This window comes from Podarcis raffonei, chromosome 10 (assembly GCF_027172205.1).
Source record: "Podarcis raffonei isolate rPodRaf1 chromosome 10, rPodRaf1.pri, whole genome shotgun sequence".
Lineage (NCBI taxonomy): Eukaryota > Metazoa > Chordata > Lepidosauria > Squamata > Lacertidae > Podarcis > Podarcis raffonei.
The window spans coordinates 48,445,202-48,468,693 of record NC_070611.1 but is presented as its reverse complement, the minus strand read 5'-3'; the positions used below and the strand labels follow the sequence as shown (position 1 = coordinate 48,468,693).

At 45.6% G+C, this 23,492-nt stretch overlaps 1 protein-coding gene across 2 annotated transcripts in view; it reads right to left on the bottom strand.

The window, feature by feature from the left end:
- Positions 1-23,492, bottom strand: part of ELFN2 (extracellular leucine rich repeat and fibronectin type III domain containing 2) — a 134,424-nt gene that overhangs the window by 65,579 nt on the left and 45,353 nt on the right. For both annotated transcript variants that reach the window (XM_053404779.1, XM_053404778.1), the window contains one exon: positions 21,326-21,505. The gene's annotated coding sequence lies outside the window, so the exon portion shown is untranslated. The remainder of the gene's footprint in view (positions 1-21,325; positions 21,506-23,492) is intronic.

The following is a 23,492-nucleotide window of genomic DNA, read 5'->3' as shown; positions in this document are numbered from 1 at the left end:
AAAGTTAACAAATAACCTTTTGACTCTGATTTCTAGCGCAGGTGTTGGTTCCTGCAGGGTAGAAAATTCACATGCAAAATCCAATTTATTTTCAATAATCATTCTAATTGAATTTGCAGGCCTTAAACCTCAGCAGGTATAAGATTAGCAGTCAGTGGAGCCAGCCAAGATTGTGCTCCTCCACATTTTCCACCATTCTGCCATGAAAACCTCCAAATTCTGCAGCCAAATATCAAAGTCATTTAACAAGCTAAATACATGTACAGTTTACTCCACACACCTCAGTTCATTCTGCTTGCAAAATCTGAGTTTTCATAGAATTGCAGGAAAGAAGTTGGACATGGGGGGGCTGGTTCTGAGGGCCTCCACATGATGTTGGGCCAAGGAGACAGTGAACTAGGGTTGCTGGTGCCCATCATCTTCTCTAACCAACCTAGCAGAGGTGGTCTTGGGTATGATTTTCGAGGAACCCAATATGGCAGTTCCTCCAAATGATCCTGGGAGCTATAGTTTGCTAAGGGCGTTGGGAATGGTACACTGAGAGGTAAACTACAGCCCCCATTATTCTTGAGAGGAAGTGAGCCATATGCTTTAAATGTACTGTGTGGATGTGACCTCATTTTGCTTTCAACCTCCATAAGAGGTGCTATCCATGGTACTGAAACTCTTGACCTGCCTTGCTTCAGAGGCTGCACTGCAAAGTGAAGTCTTGCACTGCCCAGCTCCTTCAAGGCCCTGCAGCAAGGCAGGTCAAGAGCAGCAGTTCTCCAAGTCTTCAGGTGGGGGGCTCTCCCATCCCTAGCTGGAGATGCCAGGGACTGAACCCAGGACCTTCTGCATGTAAAGCAGGAGTTCTATCACCACTGAAGGTCTTTCCTGGCAGACTTTCACAAACATCGGTTAGATAGAAATGGAGTGAATACAGCTCCATTTTCAGTGTACATTTTCAAAAGCAAGAATTGGGTGTTTTGCTCAAGAATGGAAATGCTGTTCCTGCCTCTGAAATTCTCAACAGGTATTTTGCCCGTGGTCAGAGCAGAGAGCTGTTCAGCATCCAACGTTGATGTCAAATGACAGAACTTGCTTGTTTTCCAGCTAGACCACAAAAGAACAAATCCAAAGGCAAATGCAGAAAAGAAATAGTGATGTCACTGAGGCTTTCATGGGAAAGGGAGGAGCAATGCACTGAAAGCTATTGTTGAATATGTTCCAAGCATGGTAAGGCTCTGCACAGGCATACACAGAATTAGCAGTGACCCTGCTGTGAAGGCATGCTCATTACCACTGAATCATACATAAAACCTTTTCACTCAGATTAAGCTCAGGGGAAGCTTGGTTTGGGGGAGAAACTGAATTTGCACAGCACCAATTGGCTGGCCTTCATATCAATTGTGCAGCTACCTCAACCCTTCTCAAGGTAGAGCTGTGTACAGTTCTGAGTGGCTGGCCTTTTCGTTATCCATACAGATACCTCTCTTTTTTATGTATGAAGGTATTTTTTTTAAGAGTAACAAGCAATTTAAAACACATTTTTCTAAAAAGACACCAATAACAAAGTGCCTAGAATGGTCGGATGCATGTGCAAGGGGCTTGAAAACGATAACAAAAGCAGCTGGCTTCCTTGTCTAAAGCATTGCGGGATTTGGGAAGCAAATAGGAAGAGGCGCCCTGAATTTGACATGGAGGCTGCACATCAGAGCAAGGACAGGAAGCCTACAGCCCTCCAGATATTTCTGGACTCCAACTCCCATTATTCCTGGCCTTTGCCCATGCTGAGCTGGGGCTAATGGGAGCTGGAACCTCACAACATCTGGAGGCTGCAAGTTCCCCACTGCTACATTAGGGCAAAGGCAGGAAGTAGCTGCTCACCCCACAGCAGAAAATCCCACAACTGCTCTTGTTTGCTTTCATGTGTCCTACTTTTGCCGTCCTCTATCTGATGGGCTGTCCAGTCAAAGCCTGATTAAAGGTAAAAAGCCAACTGCAAGAAGAGAAAGCAGGAAGAGCCTTGAAGTTGTCCATCACCATGTTTAGCCCCTGGGCAGCAGACCGATCAGACACATAGCTTGCCTTGGCACAGTTCCTCCCCACTCCCCAGGGTATGTATTGCAATTCTATTTAAGTCAGGGGGTGGGGAAGTTTTGGTCCTCCAGATATTGCAGGGCTACATTCCCACCAGTGGCCACACTGGCTGGGGCTGGTGGGAGTGAGTATCCAAGAGCTGGAGAGTCATAGGCCATTTTAGGCAAATCTGTGTTCTCTCTTCTGGCCCCTGTATTCCAGTTATGTGTATAGTCACTGTAAGTGCTTCCTGGACTGCAAAATCCACAGCCCACAAACCACAATCCACCTTGCAACTCAGCAGGCTGCATTATTAACTTACCTGCAGACCTTTCAACCACTACATTTCAAGGAGATCTGGGAGTCAAACCAAACCAGTTAGTTTTGAACTGAGCAAAGTAATGTTTGGTCCAGCGTCAACTTCAAGTTTTATTGACCCATGAAAAGAATGCATTCCACCCTACGTGCTCTGCTTCCCTGTCAGAAACACACTCCCAGACTAGACTGGCTTTGAGCAATTACTTGACCCCCGGCTCCCTCTTTGGAATTTCCAGAGAAGATTTGTCGGAAAGGCAGGTGGACGCTTATATATACACACCTCAGTGACCTGAATTCTGCAGGCTGTGCAAAAGGAGAAGAGAGTCCTGGCGAGAATGAAAAGGAGTAAATCAGAGCTTTGAGGTGAACAATGCAGAGCCATTAACTCCATTGATTGCCTTTCAGCTCTGAATCAGCTGCAGATGTAAAACAGGACAGAAAACTCTGGGAAACTTGAAAAAAGTAGCCCCAGCTAAGCACTCCTCTCTGTGTCCCCAGTTACATACCTGCTTCTTGTGGCATCGTGGACCCCAGAGTATGAATTGGATCTGGAAATGCAGGCACATTTATTCCTCTATATTAAACATTCAGGGTGTAGGGTGGGGAACCAAATCACACAACCAAACCAAATAGTCCACATACAATTAGAGCTGAAATAAAATAACATCCACCCGCATGCCTGGGACTGGAGATTTGGAACTAATAACCGCTGCCCAAAAAATAATAATCTTATTTGCCTACAGCTTTAGAAGGATGTGAATTTTAAAACATATTCTCTGTTCCATCAGCTGTCATTCTGCTTGGCCATTATGTAACTTTAATATACCTGAACTGGCTCCCTTCCCTCTTCCCCTTGCCCCTTTCTTCCTTAAACATCATGTCTACTAGATCGTAACCCATTCTGGCAGGGACCTGTCTGTTTTCTATTATTCTGTAGTGCTTAGCTGAATTTTAATTAGAAAGGGGGTCTCACGCTTAAGTTCTGAGCAGTTTGCTTTCTTGCCTGTGTGCCTTTTCCCACAACACTTTTGATGCCTTGAACAGTTTCCTTCTCAATCAAGCTGCTCCCTCGCCATCTTCAAAGGTTTAATTAAAACCTACATCTCCTGCAAAGTCTCCCTCTCCTTCTCTCTCTCTTGGAATCCATCCCTGTAATGCTAAAAACTCTGTATCGAGGTGACAACTGGATTTTTAAAAAATAACAACAAAGTAGCTTCATTAACCGAGAGCCAAACCGTAACACAGCAATCGATTGGGAGTCCCAGATCTCACTTGTCAGCTGTCATACACAGCAGCTGTCATGCCACTCATCAAGATTCTGTTTCTCTAAAGCACAAGTGGGGAACCTGCAGCCTTCCAAACCGCTCTTCGACTCCAACTCCCATCAGGCCCAGCCAGCACTGCCAATTATCGAGGCTGATGGGAGTTGGAGTCCAACAAATGTTCTGAAGGCTAGAGCACACCTCCTCTGTGAACTGCACTAAAATATTCACAGAGGCAAAACATCACCCTTTATGTGCCTTTTGCTTCCACTTCACCTTCCTCTCCCATACCCTCACTTGCTTTAGTAACAGTACAATCTTAATCATATCTACCCAGAAGCAAGGCCTATTCATTTCAGTGGGGCTTACTCCCAGGTAAATGGGGTTAAGACTGCAGCCTGAGTCCTCCTCTCTCCCTCTACTCTGTCTTTCTAATATACATCCCAGTCCTTCTCTCCCCCCCCCCACGCCGCCACCACCAAGTGTATGCACTAAGTGTTTTCATTGAGCTTTACTTTATGGCGCCAATATTTTATTTCTTGCATTTGTGGGTAATTTACCCTTCTCCCAAGCTCAGAACAGCATTTTTGTCTCATAAGGACTCATGGTGTTAGTTGAGAATGCACTGGAGCAAATCCGCACCACACATTTAAAGAACATGGAAACTGTAGTTTGTTAAGGTGCTGGGAATTGCATCTCTGTGAGGGGGTAACTACAGTTCCCAGGACTATTTGGGGGAGGGGAGCTGTGTGTGTTAAATGTGTGCTGGATGTGCTTTAAATTTGGAGCTTCATAGCTGAGGAGGGATTAAAAGCTAAGATTCCCACTCCCTTTCACGTCTCCTCTGTTCTTCGCTCGCTGAGGCTGCAGAAACTTTTCACAGCCTCCTTAGGATTTTACCATCCTCAGTGTCATGTGCATCATCTGCAACCCTGATTCTTCACTCTTGAAACCTACAGAGTGTATCTATGCCAAATAGCACTCTAAATCTTTGAGGGAACCTGAAATTCCTATACATACCATCTGAGTGAGCACAGGAACGATCCAATACAATTGGCATTGCTTGCTGCTAGGGTTTAGAGTCTCTCTCTCTCTCTCTCTCTCTCTCTCTCTCTCTCTCTCTCTCTCTCTGTGTGTGTGTGTGTGTGTGTGTGTGTGTGTGTGTGTGTAGAAACTGCAGTTCTGCACAAGAATGAGAAAGCTGAGCTGTGAGCTAAAGGCAGCTCCATTGACGCAACTTGTCTCTCTGATATGAGATACAGGATTTGTTGCCCTCTGCATTTGCAAAGACACAAAATATTACCAGAAATAATGTTGTAAGTCCCCGGTTCTCTTTCCAAACCAAATCAAGGTAGTGCTGCCCTCTCATCACGCAAAGAAGTGGGGAGTATGTACTACTGCACCATTGATTCCCTAGGGATAGGGAACCTCTATATGTTGTTGGACTACAACTCCCAGCTGCCCCAGCTAGGGATTATGGGAGCTGGGCCCCAACAACACATCAACGTTCTCCATTCCTGGTGTGCACAGTCTTATTATGTTACACAGGCAAGTCCTTGGCGCAGAGGTGCTTACAGTAGAAAATATATGCTTTCGTGAAATCTGTATTCCATGCATTGCCAATATGCCACTGCTGCAGAATGCATGTTAACTAGCAGCAGAGATTTGGATCTGACCAGGATGCAGATACAGACATGCGCACACCGCCCCTCAGCTGCAGCCCATTTTTAGGCTTTACTTGCAAGCACATTCACACAAACATTCGAGAAAGAGCTTCAATCTGTCACTTTGTGAGCAAACTTGGACAAGAGCTGAGCCCAATGTTCGGAGGGGAAAGGGGAAAGCGTGGAAATGGAGAATGTCGATCACCTTTGAGGCACTTGCAGGATTTTTTAAAAAAATCTGTTAGCAGTCAGAAGCAGCAGTAGTCAAAAAGCTTCTTTAACGCCACCCTTGCTTGCTTGCTTGCTTGCTTGCTTGCTTGCTTGCTTGCTTGCAACCATTTTTTTCCTGCATTTCTTACTCACAGCAGTGACAATCCTCAACTTTTATCTTCCTTCGTCAGATGCAGTGTGGGGCAAATTGGGCCCTGACGGATGAGGATCCCCAGCAACATGGGAGCAAAAACTACTTAAAGGATGTAAGGAGGCGAAATCTAAAAAGAAGCACCATGTATCTGACTGTGCTACTGTCTCTGGCTGCAAAAAAACCATGCAAGTCTTGGGAAAGCCATCTGAATTTTTCCACCCTCAAACCTGCCTCCTCATCTTTGCAACCAGAGAATGGGCTTGAGAAGTTGGGCTGGCACTGCCTGAGCAGCTCTAGCTTGGTCATCTACAGCACACAAGCCACTATTATGCATCCAGTACCTCATGATTGCCCTTCTATGAGGACGTAATGAAGCTGGGATTTCAGAGGATCTGCTCTGCGTGTATCATCAATTATCATTATTATCACTCATCCACTTTAGGCTATTATGATGTATATTAATACAGCCCTGTGTATTAGCAGAGCTATCTCGAGGCAGAGAGGCTGGCAACATCTGTGTAGGCAGATTGTGAAAAATCCATCCCCACCTCAGAGTTGACAGTTGACGCCAGGCAGCAGACAGTGGCGAGTCCGGATTTTGTGGCAATGTTGTGCTTTCTCTCGCCTTCATTTATTATGTCTTCGGCTTGGGGAGAAGACTTCTCTTCTGGAAGGAATGTCAACAGGTGAAAGGGAATATTTTCCACTCAAGGTTAGAGACACTTCAGGGAGTTTAAGGTGGACACTGGAGGTACACAGTCCTCTTTCTGGTTCCATCGTCACTGCTGATCGAACAGGATTTTCATATTTTTATTTTTAAAAGCATTTCAGAAACCGGGGGGGGGGCCTATAAGGAGCAAGCGTGTAAACCACAGGTAATGACGACTCTTATATCACCTTCAACTCTCTGGAAAGGAAAAAATATTGTCTGTCTCCAGCTTCCATTTCACTGACCATATTGTCTTTTGTTTATCTACTGCCATCTCAAAATATCAGAACGGTGCACCACAATATATAAAAAACAAGACATGAAAAACCATCCAAAAACAGCACATTGTACTATTGCTGGTGTCAGGAGATCGAGAGCCAAGTCACACTGCCAAAATCTCCCTCTATGCAATGCATTCTGGGTCGTATGCATGGACAATACAGCCAGCAATAATGTGGGCCTTCCATGGATACAGACAGAGCTCCTCAGTGGCAATTTCTGCCATCACAGCACCACCTTTTACAGATGCTCACAGGACCATGGGAAGCCCCTCAGGAGAATGAATGGCCAGGTCACATGTTATGTTCTCTGTGCCAACACATCCCCAGGAGCAACTACACTATGGAAGATTTTGACAATGTGTGAACTGTCTCACAAAACAAAAAGCAGAAATAATCATAAAATGCAATGATCCAAAGAAGTACATGACTACATCTACAGGACAGTGGGATATTTGTCATGTGTGTGTGTGTGTTTTAAATAGCACAAACATATTGCACTGCAAGCTGCTTTTTAAATTCCTCAAAATATGAAAGCTGCTTTTTAATGCAATGATACTGAGGCAGGTGGCTCTAGATGTCCAGGTTTAAGGAAGAGCCTTAAAGGATTTGAAAGTCTGCAATGCTCAACAAGTGAGTTTTGCACAGTAAAAGTGCTTTTATCTGCTTTCTTTTTCACTTTTGTGTGGCTGACCAGCATAGTTTCAGCAGCTAGGCTTCATTGCTGTATAGTAGAGATTTCTTTCCTTTTAATGAAGGAATGAATTTAATGAATTAGCAAGTAAGGCAGAAAACAGAGTGGTAGTTGTGTATCACTACATCCAAGGCAACATCTCCTCACCAAGTGTCTGGATCCTGCCAACTCTTTATGACAAGATGATATCAAGAGCAAGTACAGATAAGATCATCACAGTCACCATGGAGGTGTAGCAACCTCTATGGAAATAAAAGTAGTTTGTCTATCAATCTTATCAAGGGAAAGAGGGCAATGGGAACCACCACGGAATAAAAATCCAGGAACGTGCTTTTCTCATTGGGTATTTTCACCATCAATGTGCATGGTGTTTTCCAAAGCAAACCAGTGGTCTCCTTCCCACACAGAGCTTGCAATCTTTTCTATTTAAAGTGAAGCATTTCGTTAATAACAGAAGACACACACCACTCTGAAGATCAGACAAAGGCCCATCTAGCCATGGATCCTCACGGTGACCAACCAGATGCCTAGTCGAAGCCCAAAAACAGGACCTGGCAGCAACAGAGCTCTCTCAACGTGATTCCCAGCAACTGGGATTGAGAGGCATATTGCCTCTCTCTGTCCATCACCTCTCACCCATTTCTTCTCATCTCCTCCCTATTCCACATCTCTCAACAACCCACTCTCATCCACTCCCTTCCTTGGCATTAGACTGGCCTGGTTTTCTTCTCCCCTTTCCCCTTCCACCTCCCTTGCACTTGGTGTTTCACACTCCCCTCGGCTTCATTGTAACTCTCTTCCTTTCAATTTCTCACCCCTTTCTCATCCATCGCGTCATATCACCTCCCTTGTGGACTTCCTTCGGGTCCTGAAGCTGGCTCCATGGATAGCATCGCGTTTCTCCCTCGTCTGCTCCAAACTCGGCTCATTTCCACCAACAAGCATTTAGTGGTGGTGATGGGGAACCGTACCAGGCTTCCCTTTGTGCTCCTGGCAGGCTACATGGCTGCAGAAACAGCTCATAATCCCACCCATGCCTTCCCACTGAATCCTCACTCTGTTTCCAGAATGGAAAGCCACAAGCTCCCTTTCTATTTGCAAACAAACAGTGTCTTGAAAGAGAACAGTTGCCTCAGTCCTGGCTTGCAGGAGCCATTGTCCTCCTCCTGCCATTCATGTTATTTACAAGCCTTGCTACAGCTTTGCCTCCACCCCATCCACCAACATAAAAAGGCCAGGCAGTCTCAACAACCCACCTACTGCTAAAATAGCCCATATCACAGAGAAAAGCCCCGTGCAGACAAGGGTGTGTTCAGGGATTCTCTACAAGCAGAGCAAAAGCACCAGTTTAAAAATAAACCTATGCAAATTAAACAGATTTGTACACAACCGTGATGCTCACAAGGCCATGAAATAACAGCTTATCCTCTTATGGAATCTTTTTTTATTTCAGTTTTAAGCTGTGGAATATGCAGAATCCTGGATGGACAAAGCAACAACGTACAAGGAACAAAACTGTAGATGCTGCTGCATCACCATTCATGGGCAGTGAACATTTTATATTTGAAAGATTTATTTCTGCAATTGTGCGATATTTCACACATCGGGGGATATAGGTGAGCAGGCGGATGGTGCCCAAACCTCAATCTGTGCTTCCGTGTTCATCCAATTGCTTCACTGCACACCTAGATTCAGGCTCAACAAGCAACTCCAAGACTTCTAAAAGGCCGTAAGAGTGGCAAACTGTCCGCAATCTGGGTACAATCCTACATGCTGCCATGCTGAGGGCTTCTTTGAGAGTGGCTACAAAGCAGCCTTTTTAGCTTTGGAAGAACCCCACCTTTAATCCCAATCTGGAACAAATAACTCACTTTTCTAATATGAATTGTCTTTTTTCCCCTGCTTGCATCTCTCTTTGCTCATTTTACCTCACCATCGCTTTGCATAACTCTTTCTCCAGTTGGGAAGCATTGCTGAATTGTGTGCCATTTTGTTGAATTAAGTGTTCACATCACTGACAACTGGCTCTGCTTCTCTGTGTTGACCTGCATCTGACTCTGGCCCTGACATCCTGCACTCTGGTGCAGCAGAGTACCAGTCTTTGCTCTCTTCCATAAGATGTCCCTTCTCATTCAAGGATAACACAGGGTGTTTCAAGAGAGGCTGTATGGTAAACTGGGCGATGGCATTTGCTACCATGCCAAGGACCGAGGTGAGACAGACAGGTTGGGGGGGGCGTGCGTGTGGGTGTTGGGTGTGTAGCCCTGAAGTGTGTGACATAGCACACTGCAAATAGGGTGAAATGTTGCATTCTCTCCTCCGTGAGGAGAAAAAGGGGCTTTATGTGTGGGCAACGGGGGTGTAGGAGTAATGAAGGCAGAGAGAAATGGGGTGGGGGAGGTGTTGGGAGAGGAAGCAGAGACAAAGAGATAAAGAGACAGAGCAAATGAGGCCGTGAGTGGGAGGGGTGTGGGGTGTGGGTACGAGGGAGCAGAAGCAAACAAGCTGCAAGAAATTGTAAAGAAGTGAGAAAATAATTGCTACCTATTGTTATCGGTTAAGATATTCAGCTGCTTTAATTCATTGCAGGCATTTTCCAAGCCACTGGCAGAGATTCAACAAACCAAAATCTTTAATTGGCCCTCTGTACTCTGCTGACCTTTCCAAGGAAGAATTGCTCAGAAGGGCCCTCCAGAGTCAATCGGAAAAACAGGGCCACTGTTGCCCTTCACGGAAACCTCCAAACAGCATCACCTCCTGTTCTGCTTCCTTAGACCTGCTGGGACAGCTGCCTTTTCCTCCTTCCTCCCCTTCTCTCCCCCCCCCCCAACCCCTTCAGAGCCTATGTAATTACCACCGCTAATGCTCCTAACAATTAAAAAGAAAAGCCAACCTAGTTACTCCCTTGGAAACAAGAATATTCATGATACTTAGATCCCAACCTTCCTTGGAAAGCTCAGCGTGACAAACGCAGGACTCCCAGCCATTTCCCGCTTGGACAGTAGCTCCATTTGCACGTCTTTAGCTTCATCAGTGCCATCGCATTAAATGTTCCCAGATGATTCACTGAGTTATCCCTGCCTCTTCTGCTATGCAAGGATGGAGATATGGCTCGATACGACTAGCATTAGTGAAGCATTAAGAGAAAGCAGAATTACTTGCATGGGAAGGAGAACTTTCACTCTAAAAAGCACTCTGACAGCAAAACAACAACAACAACATTTGCATGGCAGCTCCCCAAGGAAGCTCATGTTGACCTGATGTGGAAAACTGACACAGCAGGGATTGCAGAGAGCCCATTTTAGTTGTGCAATAAACTGGCACTGGGAAAGTGTACCCCTCACTCAGTGAAAGATACCGTAGCTGATCATTCATATAAAGTTGAAGTTGCAGTCCACTACACCAGGGTGAGGAATATGTGACCTTTCATACGTTGTTGGATTTAAACTCACATCCCTTCGACCACCAACTATGCTAGCTGGAGCCGATGAGAGCTTGGGTCCAACAAAACCAGACAGTTCCCTGCTATATACAGTTACCTGGGGTTGAGCCCCAGGGACAATAGCGGAATGCAATTCTGAAGATGCATATATAGGGTTGGAATGTTCACTGGTTAAATCTATTTAAATCTGCTTCATTAGAAAATGATGTAATAAACCCCGTTTGAAGCTTGTGTCTAGAAAGGAGTGGAGAGGAGATCATTTGCAGTGTGGAATGTTATGTGAAGTGGGAGAAGGGATTTAAGGGAACACTGAATGACAGCTAGAGGAGTGGAAATTTGGGGAGCTGACAATTGGGAGATGGTGACAGTGGAGTGGGGATTGGCTTGGAAGGGATGGGTCTTTGCAGGTCGCCATTTCTAATCACATTCATCCCAAGCTTCAGTTGATTGTGAATTTGTTTCTTTATATCCTCAGATAAAACACATTGACTGTGGTTAACCTTGGGTAATTGCCAGTGAAACCCAAGCTTTAAAAATGCCATCTCCATACCTACTCAGTGCTGTTAGCACAGGAAGACTGATAGTAGTTCTGGAGAAGAAAAGAGTCATTTCCTTTTAGATGATGCCTGCATGTATCACAGCAGGCCCCACCTTAGAAAAGAAGGGAAGTGTGCTGTTGAAACAGGAGAGCAAAAGAAGGTGGTGCGTCTCTTCGAAGATGGCACCTGCTGTGTGCAGTTTTTATTAGTTAATTATATTTAAAACGGGCAATATTTTTAAAGGTGTTGCCTTTAATTGGGGAATGGGCACCTTTTATTCTGTGATTAATCTACCCTATTAAATTAACTAACAGCACACACAGTCTGTTTAAGTTGGAGGTAAGCCCTTACTATGCCCAGTGGGGACTGAGGGTTGCAGCCTCAACGTTAACCCGGTGTACAGTGTGAGTACCACATTACATCTCATATATATTTTAGAGAGAGATTGTATGGGCAACTGTTATTGATGAGGAAAGGCAGTGGGTTGGCAGGGAGAAAGGTCTTCTGCTCGGATATCTCAACAAGGGTGTGCAAGCTAATGTCCCATAAAATGACAAGTCTCTCTCTCTCTCTCTCTCTCTCTCTCTCTCTCTCTCTCTCTCTCTCTCTCACTCACTCTCTCTCTCTCTCTCTCTCACACACACACACACACCCACCCCAGATGTTCAATTATAATATGCAGTTTTTGTGACAGAATGAATAGCCATGGATAGAAACTCATGAGCAGCTTTTAGGCATTTGTACATTTTCACGCGGGTGGCGCTGTGGGTAAAAGCCTCAGCGCCTAGGACTTGCCGATCGAAAGGTCGCGGTTCGAATCCCCGCGGCGGGGTGCGCTCCCGTTGCTCGGTCCCAGCGCCTGCCAACCTAGCAGTTCGAAAGCACCCCCGGGTGCAAGTAGATAAATAGGGACCGCTTACTAGCGGGAAGGTAAACGGCGTTCTGTGTGCTGCGCTGGCTCGCCAGATGCAGCTTGTCACGCTGGCCACGTGACCCGGAAGTGTCTGCGGATAGCGCTGGCTCCTGGCCTATAGAGTGAGATGAGAGCACAACCCTAGAGTCTGTCAAGACTGGCCCGTACAGGCAGGGGTACCTTTACCTTTTACCTACATTTTCTTTAGCAGTCTTTAGAAGCAATCAGAAGCAGATAAGAAGAGCCTGCTAGCTCAGGCCAATGGCCCTACTAGTCCAAACATCCCATTCTCACAGTGACTAACCAATTGCTGGGAAGAGGGACTGGCAAGCAGGACCTGAGCACAAAGGCATTGTCCTCCCTCCTCCATGTTTTCCAGCAACTGGTATGCAGAAGAAGTACCACCACATCCAGCGGCCATTGATAGCCTTAACATTCATCCATTTGTTCAATCCTCTTTTGATGTCATCTAAGTTGGTCCAAGCCATCCACCCAGAAAGTCTACTTCCTGTTCTTTTAATCATCTAAGCCAGTCTTTTCTAACCTGGGACACTCAGGATGTTACTGGAGTCTCCCACCATCCATGACCACTGGCCATACTGGACGGCACCGAGGATGGGAAAGTCTGGTCTGAGCATTTCACAATAGTCTGTATTTTTTTTTAGTTTTTAAGCCTAAAAGCAACACGAAGGCTGGCAGCCAATGAAGCAGGCCTGTCCCAAGCCATGATAAATTTGTCAGCCATTAAAGTGCCCCCAGACCCTTTGTTGATTTTGCCACTACAGACTAGCATGACTACACCTCTGAAATTTGTCATGAAGTAGGTAACAAATGCAGTTTTAAGCAATAATAAAAGGGAGATTAAGGGTCTAACATCGCTTGTAGACATTAGGAAAGATGACCCTTCCAAGCACCAGCAGTTTTGTAATGCATCCTGTTCCCTATATTCTGTAAAAGATGGGTAGGGCAATGAGTGTGGACAGGATCCATTATGAAGTATGCTCCTATTCCTGCTTTCCCCCCACCCAGCCCAGCAATAAAACTGTTAAGAATCCAACCCCTGGAGGGAAAGATTATTTCAGAGCAGCAAGACGTGAAATGAAACAAAACGTGTTAAGCTTTGAGTGCAGATCCAGCCTAACAGAGTCAAAAACCCCAGTATTTTCTTTGTGTGTCTAGCATTGCACATGTGATCTTTCCAAAGATCCTCACCACCAAGAGGACCCTCAGCTGCCTGTGTAGCTCATAGGCTTCATCTGTTCTTGGTGCTCTCTTCCTTTTATGAGTGGTATTGAGTCCACCATGGTCCATGCGCACACCATACATTTAAAATGGTATTACACCACGTTAACAGTCATGGAGAATTCTGGGAAGTGTAGTTTGTTAAGGATAATGGGAACTGCACCTCTCTGAGGTCAGCACCCTTAACAAACTACAACTGTCAAGATTTTCCATGGCTTTCAAAGTGGCATAAAGTGCTTTAAATGTATATAGTGTGGGTGTGACCTCACAGCTGTGACAGCTGTTGCTTCTAGGACATTCATACCTGGCTGGCTGTCCCTTGCAATGCTCCCATATGATAAATACATCCTATGTCTCCGTGCACTTCGATTTCCCGTATGTGTTTGGGTTGGCCACAAATTTTGGCTTCCGACATCCTATATCACCCCCCACCCCTTTTTTCCCCATAGATCTCTCGCAAAGCTTATGCATTCTCAATAGCAAGTGCACCTGCTCCTTTTGTATTCTATTTTATTCCTCATCATAAAGACAATTGGGGCTATAATTTGAGCAATCGAACAACCTATAATCAAGAAGAAAACAACACCAACCATCACAAATCTCATCTTTAGAACAAGGAGGAATGGATGTGGTTTATTGTCTTCATGTCAAATTTAGCCAGTAATCATATGCACGCTTACATGGGCAGTCAGATCCATTGAATCTAGCAGGGCTGAATGATCATGTACAGGATTGGGGTGTCAGGGTTGTCTGTTTGCACAAGTTTGGGGTAGGGGGTGGAGTGTGGTATGCTTTAATATTTTCTTTAATATTTTCATACAAGAAAGAAAGAAAGAAAGAAAGAAAGAAAGAAAGAAAGAAAGAAAGAAAGAAAACGCTCCTCTCTACTAAATTCTGGAAAAGCTGTCTCTCAAAACCTGCACTGCTGGTTTGCACAAAATATGAAGGCAGATCAAAATTCCCCACTGCACCCCAACTATTAGAATGTAAATTTCCAATCAATTTTGCCATTTAAAAACTGCAAGGTTTTTAAAGCTTTGCATTGTCTGAAATGCTTAGTCCCAACAGTAACAGGGCCTGCAACCATGACTTTAATTGAAATCTTGATTTAAATCACTGACTAGGAAACCTTCCATTGAAGTCATAAATTTTCACCCGCTCTTCTTCTGTTACCATGGTTATCTTTTTAAAATAACAATAAAAATTCACCCACACTGGATGATAATACAATTTACATGTACTGATTTACAGCTAATCAGAGACTTTTACTGAATCAGATAAATGATTTCCGTATCTATGGCTCTATGCATTTAGTATTTTCATATTCCTATTCTCTCTTCATTGTGGTGTATTTATAAAAGTATAAAGAAACAGATGTTACTCAGGATGGAGACAAAATATGTAGGTCAGTAGTTTTGATGGCTCAGAAAGTTAAGTTTCCATGGTAAAAATAACTGGTAAATAATATATGTTCACAAGCAAGGATCCAAAACTACTAGGTAACTTTTAATTGGCAAGTCTAGTGGAATACTACTCTGCAGCCAATCATATCAAGTCCTAAGTGCAATACAGTGGTACCTCAAGTTAAGTACTTAATTTTTTCTGGAGGTCTGTTCTTAACCTGAAACTGTTCTTAACCTGAAGCACCACTTTAGCTAATGGGGCCTCCTGCTGCTGCCGCACCGCCGGAGCACGATTTCTGCTCTCATCCTGAAGCAAAGTTCTTAACCCGAGGTAATATTTCTGGGTTAGCGGAGTCTGTAACCTGAAGCGTATGTAACCCGAGGTACCACAGTATATGATAAATTTTGCCAGATGTTCCCTTCCCCCTTCCCATTCGGGTATATAGGAAAATAAACCTATAGTTGCAAGTTTTGATAGGGTTTCCAAAATTGGCAAATGCATCATATCCATGTATTAATAGTAGATAGCAATGCTGATTCTTAAAGTATGTGTTAGGACTCAATACAAAGAATTTGTTTTAAGAACTCGGCTTGAGCCACATCTCTATCCATATTTACTGGACAGAGTCAGAGTGTTGGGCCAACTCTTGTCCCAAGCTTTTCTTTATGTCACTGACAGAATGGGAAGATAATGACATTGGTTTTTTCCCCAAGCAGTCTCTGAAATAAAATATATAGAATCTGAGACTGAAAACAGAAGAGTTCTCAGACAATGGAAAGTGGCATCGTAGCGCCACTGTTGCCTGTGCTGTGCACCGTCATCCCACTACTAACTCTAGCCTGCTCAAACAGCTTTTGTAGCAAGGGCAAAGGAAGACCTAGACCCAGAGCATGATTGGCATCTTTACACAGGGCCTAGAGTCTGTGTACCAAAGGACCCCAAACAGTGATCCCCAGAGACCACAATGCCTAAACCTAAGATCCACAAGTAACTAGTGCAGACACTCCATGCTCCAGGGGTCAATAATTCAATGACAGAATATCTGGTTTGCATGCAGATGCTCCAGGTTCATCCCTGAAATCTCCAGGTAGAACTGGGGTGGACCCCTACCTGAAACTCTGGAGAGCTTTGCCATCCAGTGTGGACAAGTCTGAGCTCAATGGACCAATGGTCTGGCTAAGTATAAGGCAGCTTCCTAGGTTCCTATCACTGGATTTGCAGCTTAGTCAGCAAGGAGAGGATTCCAGACTCTAGGCCAGGAGACTGGCCCTTTAAATTCATCACTCTCCATGAAAAAGGCAGAGCCTGAGAGGATGTAGTCGGGCTGAGAGGCAGACAAGGCTTTGTTTGGACCGTTTGTGGAGCTCTCCAAGGTCCTGTAACTCCAGTTGCACTGCCCTCGGGAGGCCAGATAAGCGCCAGGATCACATAGACATAGATGGCAGAGTTCAAGAAGTCTGAGAAATAGTGACCAAGGAGTCCAGACTCCAGCACACCACACACAGAATGCAGAAAGTGTCCTGCAGGGCTGAGGAAGTCTCATGAAACGGAACAAAGCCATGATTTGAAAAAAAAGAGAGATCCAGAGATACAGTTTTTGAAATGATACTAGAATTTATTATCTCGACTGGAATAAGGTACAGTGGACACTTGGGTTGCGAACGTGATCCGTGTGGGATACACGTTCACAACCTGCGTCTGTGCGTCTGCGCACGCGTGGGTTGTGATTCAGAACTTCTGCGCATGCGTGACCACCGAAACCCAGAAGTAACCAGTTCCAATACTTCCGGGTTTCGGCGGTCCGTAACCTGAAAAAACACAACCTGAAGCAGCTGTAACCCGAGGGATGACTGTATATAGAAAGAGGGGGGTAAGGTCTTCTAGATAAAAAGGGGTGGGAAATCTATTCCACATTATATAAACATTGAAAACGGAGAGCAGCAACTCAGGGGAGTGAGTGTGTTGTGTGTGTGCCTATGACTAACCACCAAAGTGAAGGAAGAAAGAAGTGAGTAAGAGGAGCACAGTTATAAACAGAAGCAGCAGAGTGAATGGTGACTCAGGGCTCATTTACTAGCAACGGGGAGGCAAAATGTGCTTTTGAGGTATGAAAGAGCAGCAGCTCAGGCCAAGCCACAACTCCCCATTCAAGAAAAAGTCCCTTTGGCAGAGAACAGTTGCTGAGCATTATAGGCAAGGCAGTGCCCCCTGCATTGGCTCAGGTAAAAGGTGAGTGCACATCTTCACAGGCCGAATTAAGGCCTTGCATACCTACGGCAGGGATTCCAACTCCTGCCTGATGTTTGCCTAACCTTGGCGTGGGAGGAAATGGTGAAGAGCGGGGAGAAAGAGCACAGAGAGATGTGAACTTCCACCTTGCCAGCAACAAAGAACAGAACATGAAACGGGCCAAAGGCAGTTGAGACAGTTCTGTTGCTGAGCAGCCTGGTCTGCCAAGCTGCCTGGATGGGAGGCTTCCCAGCAAACATCACTTCCAAGGAAAGATTAGGAAACTCCATGTCACTCCCTCAGATACATTGAATCTGAAGCTTCGTTTCCAGATTGAGCAACCAGGGGTCTTCAGTCCCACCCCCCTGATATTTCATCCACCTCACTTGCTATAGGGATGATGCAGGGTTCTAGATGTGGGGAGACATTTTGTAGGACTGAGGGGAACCAAGTGGAGGAAAACCCACCACTCTTGAGACTTCAATATGGCACCCATCACCAGATTACACCCTGGCAACCCAAATGCATTCCACAGTATTTGGCAGCTAGGTGAGGCAGAGGGCCAGTGTCAAACTTCGCACCGGGCAACAGGCTGAGCAACCTACCTCTTCTCTTTCCCCCTTCCTCCTGCTGAAAAGCACAAACACTTCTTGGCTTGCTCAGATGTTACACCAAACGCAGCTATGAGCTATCTCCATGCATGTACAAGTGCTGGTGTGAAAGAGTGCACACCTGTTGATTTGTACAGTTCAATGGCTGCATACAAAGCCAGTGGCCTTGTTGAAGGTGACATGACAAGACCTCTAAGAGGGGTAGCTGGATGCAAAATGAGGGCTTGGGCTCCTGCACTTTTAACGGTTGCTTTAAAGAGGGGATTTCAGCACAATGAGCCACGTCTGTTGAAATTCCTTCTTCTGCACAACCTTTAGAGGTGCAAGAGCTGTGACCTCTTTTGTATCTGGCCAACCTAAGACCTCAGGATGGGACACCTTAGGCTCTCCTCCATTCTCTGCCAGTTGCTGCTATCTTGTGAACTTTAGATGAAGGTGCTATACTAAATAAATTAATAAATAAATAGTACAGGACTCCTAGGCTGGCTTTTAGAAAATGGTCATGAGTTTGCAGTCACATGCCAAAAAGCCAATCCCGGTGGAATGAAGCTTTGGGCATTGATGCTACCTCACCACAGGCTGAGTAGACGTGTTAAAAAGTGTGGTTCCTGTGGACTGAAGCAGATGTGTGAAGAGAACTGCTCGTTGACCAGAGATATTTAAGCCCTAGTATACCTGAAGGAGCATCTCCACCCCTATCATTCTGCCCAGACGCTGAGGTCCAGCTCCGAGGGCTTTATGGCAATTCCCTCACTGCGAGAAGTGAGGTTACAGGGAACCAGGCAGAGGGCCTTCTTGGTAGTGGCGCCCACCCTGTGGAACGCCCTACCATCAGATGTCAAGGAAATAAACAACTATCTCACTTTTAGAAGACATCTAAAGGGAAGTTTTTTGTTTGATCTTTTATCATATTTTTAATATTCTGTTGGGAGCTGCCCAGAGTGGCTCGGGAAACCCAGTCAGATGGGCGGGGTATAAATAAATAAAAACATAAATAAATTGTTGTTGTTGTTGTTGTTGTTGTTGTTGTTGTTATTCAACTGGATGACTATGCACGCAAGAAGAGGCCTGCTGCTCTGAGGCAAGCCTAGCATGAACAAGGCCTACAAGGACTGTGTCATGTTCTGCTGCAATCTGTCAAATTATTGTTATTATACATTCACATGCATCATGATTTACAGAGGAACAAGAAGGCAGTCTCTGCCCTCAAGGAGCTTACATTTGAATATTCAACACAAGGGAAGCAATAGAGGCAGGGGAGGAAAATGTGGTTGTCTATACGCAGACTTAGTCATTCAGCTCAAGTCACAGATCGCTTTCACAACTTGACAGGGGAAGTTATGAAGAATAAAAACAGCAATCCCTCGCACCATGGGGTTTCCTATAACACCATAATAAAAACAGCCACCCTCCACCGGCATTGCATGTATGATACTGTTCCAAGATCAGCGTTTCCAGGTACTTACCACCCGCTGGGAGAACGCACCTCAGGAAGCAGGATAAAGGTTCTGTTATCAGAAGGGTCCTCTTGTGAAGAGAGTTAAGAATCGAGAGGATCTGTGCAGAGCCCTACTGCTAAAACCCAGATGCAGCCTCCAACTATCAAGAATGCCTTTATTTGTCAATTATAAAGTCCCACAGGCCTCCTCTGAGCATTAGTCACAGTGATTTGCCCAGGAAGAAAAAAAATATTGCAAGCAATTACTACAACTGAACATATTAAATGGGCAATTCTTCAGGACACTGGTGAATTTTTCATTGAAGTCCAGCTACTTAAGAGTGTGGGCTGGGACTTTCAGACAATGGCAGATTGCAAGTTGCAGCAAAGCTGTCTTCAGTAGCTTAGAGAACAATTTGCACTGTGAATAAGCAATAGAGGGATGTCCTCTTATGTGGAGGAAATGTTCCTTTACGTATAGAGTCATTTCAAAAAGGAAACTGTGGTCAGGTATTCTCCCGGGTCTAAATCATGCATAGCTTGGATGGGTGCCCACACCTTGTTAAGAGCACCTGAGCCAGGTCTGAGCTTAGTGGGCCTCAGGAACTCAGCTAGCAAGGCTAATTTGGAGTGGGGGGAGGTAGGGAAGGGGCTGTGCTTTGTAGTTGTTTCAATTTCTCAATTTGTCAGCGTGGGCTAAATAGACCAATAGTTTGACTCAATATAAGGCAGCTTCGCATGCTCATATGACTGCTTCACTATGCATGCAAATGCCCAATTCTTTCAAAGCGTGAGAGATCTTATCATGTTACCACCCCTAATAAAAACCTTTTAAGGTTTAAAATGCACAAATCCTGAAAAATCAGTTGTTGGGGTCACCATGTGCTAGCATTCTGCACAGACATCTTTATCTATAGCCCATGGATTACATTGTCCCAAGAACTCCATGTTCCCTCTGAGAGAGGTATACTTTTAGAGGAACTAGCAAACACCCAAAATTCATAGGAAGCAAACTGGGCACTCTCTTATGCCAGGCCAGACTATTTGTCTATCTAGCCCAGAATTATTTACTCATATTGGCATTGGCTCCCTGGGATCTCAAGCAGACACACCTCCAACCTAACTACTTAGAGACAGCCAGGGATTGAACTTGGACCTTCAGCATGCAAAACCCAGGTTGTGCCACTGAGCCAGGACTCACATAAAGTGGTAGTTCCTGACTTTCCTCCATACCGAAATGGCCAGCGGACAGTATCACCTCCCAACATGGCAGTGAAATACTCCATTATGGAAAAAGCACTGCTATGGCAGAAATTCTCCAAGCATCCCTTGTCTCCAAGCATGTCCCAGCAAATCCCAACCCCATATTAACCTGAGAGCTAAAGCACGTCCTGATGATTAGATCTGACTACAGAAACTTGCACCCTCTGGGCCTAGCAGCTGCAAGATGGCCAGTGCTTCTCTTTGTTATCACCTCCCCTGCTAAGCTGCGCATTGGGAGAAGAAACATGAGCGAGACCTGCACGCACAGATGCTCAACCCAACTCAGGTTCATGCTGGAGTGATGGGAACTGAAGGAAGAGCACTCTCCAGCATCAGATGATCCCAAGCACGTGTTCAAGCTTATGATTAAAGGGGGGGGGATAGCACCTGCAGATGCCTTGATGGGACAAGCACTTCCTGCAATGTCAAGGCCCTTTAAGCAAGTGCTGCGTGAAGGGTACTTTCTGCAGCCGGCTGCACCCCTCAGAATGCAAGCAGCTCAGCTCTGAGCTTGCATGCCGTCACTTTGCCTGTCAGACATAAACAATGCTGCTCCTCTTACAAAGAAAGAAGGGGAAAGGTGTGTGTGTGTGCACTGCGGGGGTGAGGAGTGAAGAAATGGAGAAGGCAAGAAAGAGGCATGTTTTGGGGGGGGTGGGGAGGAAGAAGAAAAGCTCTGGATCGCAGGCAGCTAGCGCTGTATCGGGTTCCCTCCCACATCCCGATTTCCAAGCAGCTAGCTCCACGCTGGGCGGCTGGGGGAGGCTGGGAAGCAGTTCCTCAACTAGGCAATTGTTATCGAGCAAAGCACAGGTTGAGCAAGACCTCCCTCCAGTGCACCTCTGCGCGGAGGAGGAGAAGGAAGAATGGGACCGGATGAGAAGGTTCTCTTACCTCAAGATGCTGTGCTTTGAAAGCCAAATTGCAAAGAAGCCGGGTCAGGTAAATCCGTGTTCCCTCTGAGCTTTGGAAGAAAAGGATATTTAATCACATTTAGGAACGGTCCGTGACTCGTCGATCTGGCGCTTTGATGGATCGGAGCTTCAACGGATTCATTGCTAAGCTCTTCGTCTTCTGCAAGGAGAGGAGGAAAGCGGGGGGGGGAGGTGGAGAGAGAGAGGGGGAAAAGCCTGAGAGTTGGAGGGAATATTCACTTCTTTCTTAGGTTTCCAATGGCAACAGGATATGCCACAAATGAATAGTGAGTGCGTTTGAGTGCATGTATGTGAGAGAATGAGAGAGAGCAGCGCACAGCTGCTTAGTCCATGGGCAGTACAGGATGCAACCTAGCGGGGCATGTCAGAGATCATGGAAAGAGACAAGTGAATGTACACAGGAAAGGAGGCAGACGGACCGAGGGAAGCAGCAAGCCAAGCCCAGAGTGAAGCAGAGTCCTATCCCACAACTCAACACCTGACCAAGGGCCCAATGCTCAAGGCATGCACATTTTTGTGGGGCTTGCCCTGGAAGAGTTACTCTCCGCTCCCCACATTAAGCATTCCCACCCTTCAAGGCACTCTTGCTCAGCTTTGGTGAATTTTCCCCCAGTCACTTCTCAGGCTGCGGAAGCAAGCACTTAAAATCTGCAGGTTTAGTTTCACATCAGATACCAAGCCCATGGGCAAAGCAAACCTCAAGGAGCACATACAGCCAAGGAGTGTGGGTGGTCACCAGTGTAACTGATGCCTTTTGCAGTACTGCAGGGTCAATCCCATGCTACGTTGTGCTTGTTGAACATGGGGAATGTACTTTGAACCTGCCACAGGAGGCCGGTGGTTCTTGATGACAAGATAGAAGTCCTCCTAGGACTCTTTCTAACGTCACCTTTAGCAACGCGGAACCGCAGCTCCTTCACATGCCACTTGGTAATATCAGAAGTCCATAGTCAAGCGCTATAGCCTCCATCCCGCTGCTCCTTCCTATGCCACCCCCATCCCTCCCAGGAACTGGGTGGGTGGGGGTGGGTGGATGTGTGGGTGTATGTGTGTTTAGGTGATGCAGCTTGGATGCTTCTCACATGACCCACACAGGTGCCCCATGCTACTGAGTGGCAAAGGGAAGGGAAGTTCTGCAGTGGCTCCCATAATCCTAAAAGGGGTGAGAGAAACAGCCCTGAAAAGTAAGCTTCAAACTGCATTGTGGTGAATGTGCAGCTGTCTCTTGATATGCCAAACATTACATGGACAAAAATTATTTGTATTCTGGCAGGGGAAAGCAGATCAAGGGGTGAGTGCAGGGCCCTCTTGTGCAACACACATGTATGTGGGTACAGTGGGCAACACACAGTATTAGAAACTCAGATATATAATCTAATCACCAAACAGCACCTTAAACCTAGGTTACTGTGGCCACAACGGAATGCCTAGGTGCCATTTTTCCCCAGTGAGATTTGTTGTTGTTATTATTATTGATTTCATTTCTATACCAGTTTATATTGTTTTTAAAACTTTTAAGAAGTTAACACCATATTAAAACACCAAATAAAACCATCCAGAATGGAATAAATTCAGGCTTCAAGGAAAGTATTTCAGATCCTTTTCTAAGCGACATTTTGCTTTCCCCATATTTATTTACCTACTTGATTTATATAGCTGCCCCATTAAGAGAAGGACTCTAGGAAGCCAAGGTGGTGTAGTGGTTAGAGTGTTGGACTAGGACCTGGGACTAGGACCTGGGAAACCAGGGTTCAAATCCCCACTCTGTCATGAAGCTCGCTGTCATGAAGCTACCATAACTCACAGGGTTATTGTAGGAATTAACTGAGCCATGTACCTCTTGAAGAAAGTGTGATACAAATGCAATAAATAAGCTCTTCTGCTTACCTGCTTAAGAAATGGGAGAGGTCAGCCAGATGGAGACATCTGTTGCCAACCTAGCATCCAAGAGATCTCCACATGGTCGCAATTGGACCCGTGCCATTTGCAAGAGGCGCCGGGGGAATTCCTAGCCCTGGCAACACGCACAGTACCCCCCACAGAAACACATCCACCACACAGACATGAAGTTCAACCAGCAACTTCCTTCCAGCAATGCATCCTCTGATGTACTTTGTGAGCAGATG